Raw genomic sequence first — 3,790 nt, 5'->3', positions numbered from 1 at the left:
CTCACTTTTTTGTCCCAATGAAAAATGTTTTTTGAAAATTTGGGTTTTTTTGTGGAACAAGGATTGGAAAGCATCAGTGGAAAGGAGAAATTGTTTTCCCATATTAACTCTTACAGGAGAGAATTTCCCTTCCTAGGGGTAGATTTCATCTCACTTCCTGTTGTCTCCTTCCGTTTGCAAGTAGGAGTCGTTTGTAAGTTAGATGTTTGAAAGTAGGGTCCTGCCCTATATACTCAGCAGAAATTTGGGCCTTAGGTGTTGCTGTGGCCACAACACTGTAAGCCCTCACAGGGCCCTGCTGTGAAATATTAGATCAAGAATTGTAATTACATGCCCCTGTTGAACAGGAGCTGAAAAATTAGGCCTTAGGCACTGGTGCTGGTGCCACAACACTGCAACCCCTCACAGACACTCTAGTTGGAACGCAGGAACGAGCCCTGCTGCAAAGTATTGCTTCAAAAATTGTAATTACACGCCCCTGTTAGACAGGGGCAGAAAAATTGGGCCTTAGGCACTGGTGCTGGTGCCACAACACTGCAACCCCTCACAGACAATCTAGTTGGAACGCAGGAACGAGCCCTGCTGCAAAGTATTGCATCAAAAATTGTAATTACACGCCCCTGTTAGACAGGGGCAGAAAAATTGGGCCTTAGGCACTGGTGCTGGTGCCACAACACTGCAACCCCTCACAGACACTCTAGTTGGAATGCAGGAACGAGCCCTGCTGCAAAGTATTACATCAAAAATTGTAATTACACGCCCCTGTTAAACAGGGGCTGAAAAATTGTGCCTTAGGCACTGGTGGTGGCGCCCAGAACCAAAAATGTTCTTACAAGCTATCAGCGTGATGATTGAGGAGGAAGAGGATAATTACTCAGGGATAGTCACTCAGCATCAGCATAGGCAGTCTTTGAAGGGATCTGAGATTTCAAAAAAAATTATTCGGTTACATCAGCATCAGGTGCTTGGTAGCTGGTGGTGATCCAAGACTCATTCATTTTTATGAAGGTCAGCCGATCGACCGAGTCGGTGGACAGACGCACCCTGTGATCGGTTACCACGCCTCCAGCAGCACTGAATGTGCGTTCCGAAAGAACGCTGGATGCAGGACAGGCCAGTAGCTCAATTGCATACTGTGCAAGCTCTGGCCAGTGATCCATCCTCAAGACCCAGTAACCCAGAGGATTTTCGGTGGGAAAGGTGTCCAAGTCTGATCTTGCCCCTAGGTATTCCTGCACCATGTAAAACAGACGCTGGCGATGGTTGCTGGAACCGATCATACCTTGGTGCTGCGGACCAAAAAATTGTCTGAACGCATCGGTCAGACGGCCACCTTCTCCACCGCTCCTTCTTTGACTGACCGAAGCCTCAGCAACACGTTGTCCAGAAACAGGAGTTTGTAACCTCCCAGTCTCTGGGAACGCGTTGCACAGACCTTTCTGCAAGGCCTCCCGAAGATGTTTCATCCTCTGCTCCCTCTGCGATGGCAAGATAAGGTCCGCAACCTTACCCTTGTAACGTGGATCAAGGAGGGTTGCCAGCCAGTATTGGTCCTTCTCCTTGATACCACGAATACGAGGATCCTTACGCAGGCTTTGCAGGATCAGGGAGGCCATGCAGCGTAGGTTTGCTGAGGCATTCGGTCCGGAGTCCTCTGGGTCACTAAGAACGACATGGTCCGCAGCCACCTCCTCCCAGCCACGTACAAGTCCATGTGTTTCTTGGGACTGATCCCTTAAAGACTGCTGCTGATGCTGAGTGCCAGGCTCCACCTCCATACTGACACAATCTTCCTCCTCCTCCTCTTCCTCCTCGTCCTCTTCCTGTGTGATCGGCGGGCACGCAGGAACACTGTCTGGATAAAGGGGGCCTTGAGAGCTAAGGAAGTCCTCCTCTTCCTGCCTCTGTTCTGCCTCATGTGCCCTGTCCATTATTCCACGCAGCGTGTGCTCCAACAGGTGGACAAGGGGGACAGTGTCACTGATGCATGCACTGTCACTGCTCACCATCCTCGTGGCCTCCTCGAATGGTGACAGGACAGTGCATGCATCCCTGATCATGGCCCACTGGCGTGGGGAAAAAAAACCAAGCTCCCCTGACCCTGTCCTGGTGCCATAGTCGCACAGGTACTCATTGATGGCCCTCTGCTGCGTGTGCAGCCGCTGCAGCATGGCCAACGTTAAGTTCCACCTGGTGGGCATGTCACAGATTAGGCGGTTCTTGGGCAGGTTAAACTCCTTTTGGAGGTCCGTCAGCCGAGCACTGGCATTATATGACAGGCGGAAATGCACACAGACTTTCCTGGCCTGCCTCAGGACATCCTGTAAGCCCGGGTACCTGCCCAAGAACCGCTGCACCACCAAGTTAAGGACGTGAGCCAAACAGGGCACATGGGTCATTTGTCCCTGTCGGAGGGCAGAGAGGAGGTTGGTGCCATTGTCGCAAACCACCATTCCTGCCTTAAGTTGGCGTGGCGTCAACCACCTCTGAACCTGCCCCTGCAGAGCTGACAGAACCTCTGCCCCAGTGTGGCTCCTGTCCCCCAAGCACACCAGCTCAAGCACCGCATGGCATCTTTTGGCCTGCGTACTTGCGTAGCCCCTTGAACGCCTACGGAGCACCGCTGGTTCCGAGGAAGAGGCCATGGAGGAAGAAGAAGAGGAGGGGGTGGAGGAGAGAGGTGTGTCACAATCAGCATTTTGGAGGCGTGGTGGCGGAACAACCTCCAACACTACTGCACCTTGTCCTGCATCCTTCCCAGCTGCCAGCAGAGTTACCCAATGCGCCGTGAAACTTAGGTAACGTCCCTGTCCATGCCTGCTGGACCATGAGTCAGCGGTAATATGCACCTTACCGCTGACCGCCCTGTCCAGCGAGGCATGGACATTGCCTTCCACATGCCGGTAGAGAGCCGGAATCGCCTTCCGTGAGAAAAAGTGGCGTTTGGGTACCTGCCACTGAGGAACCGCACATTCCACAAACTCACGGAAGGGGGCAGAGTCTACCAACTGAAAAGGCAGCAGTTGAAGTGCTAGCAATTTTGCCAAGCTAGCATTCAACCGCTGGGCATGTGGATGGCTGGGAGCAAACTTCTTTCGGCGGTGCAGCAGCTGGGGCAGGGAAATTTGCCTGGTACAATCTGACGTCGGTGTACCAAAAGCAGATTGCCCACAAGTACTTGGCTGTGACACACCTAATTCTACACCTTCATTCCTCTCACTGCAGGTCTCAGAGAGGACTGAAGGTCTAGTGGGGTTGGAAATCTCAGCTGATGAGGAGCAAGGAGAGATCCTCTTTGTTCTTTGGTGTGGGTCTTTTAGATACGCTTGCCAACGAACTGCATGGCAGGTCAACATATGTCTGGTCAAGCATGTGGTACCCAAGCGGGAGATGTTTTGGCCACGCGAGATACGCTTGAGACATATGTTGCAAATAGCAGCGGTGCGATCTGATGCACTCGTCTCAAAAAAGGCCCACACCAAAGAACTTTTTGAATAACGCGCAGAGACTGCAGCGCCCTGCACATGTGGAGCTTTGGGGTGTGATGCAGTCAATGTGCTGCCCTTAGGCTGGCCCCTGGAGGGCATCCTGCCTCGTTGGTGATGTGCCGCCGCCTCCTCCTCCTCCTCCTCCTCCTCCTCCTCCTCTCTCCTATCAGGCACCCACGTTGAGTCAGTGACCTCATCATCCCCTCCCTCCTCATCACTGGAGCAAACCTGGCAGTATGCTGCAGCAGGGGGAGCATGACTGCCAGATTGCTGTCCTTCTTGGGCACCCCCTCTGTCCGTGC

Source organism: Aquarana catesbeiana, linkage group LG09 (assembly GCF_042186555.1).
Source record: "Aquarana catesbeiana isolate 2022-GZ linkage group LG09, ASM4218655v1, whole genome shotgun sequence".
Classification (NCBI taxonomy): Eukaryota; Metazoa; Chordata; class Amphibia; order Anura; family Ranidae; genus Aquarana; species Aquarana catesbeiana.
Note: the sequence above shows the minus strand (reverse complement) of the source record.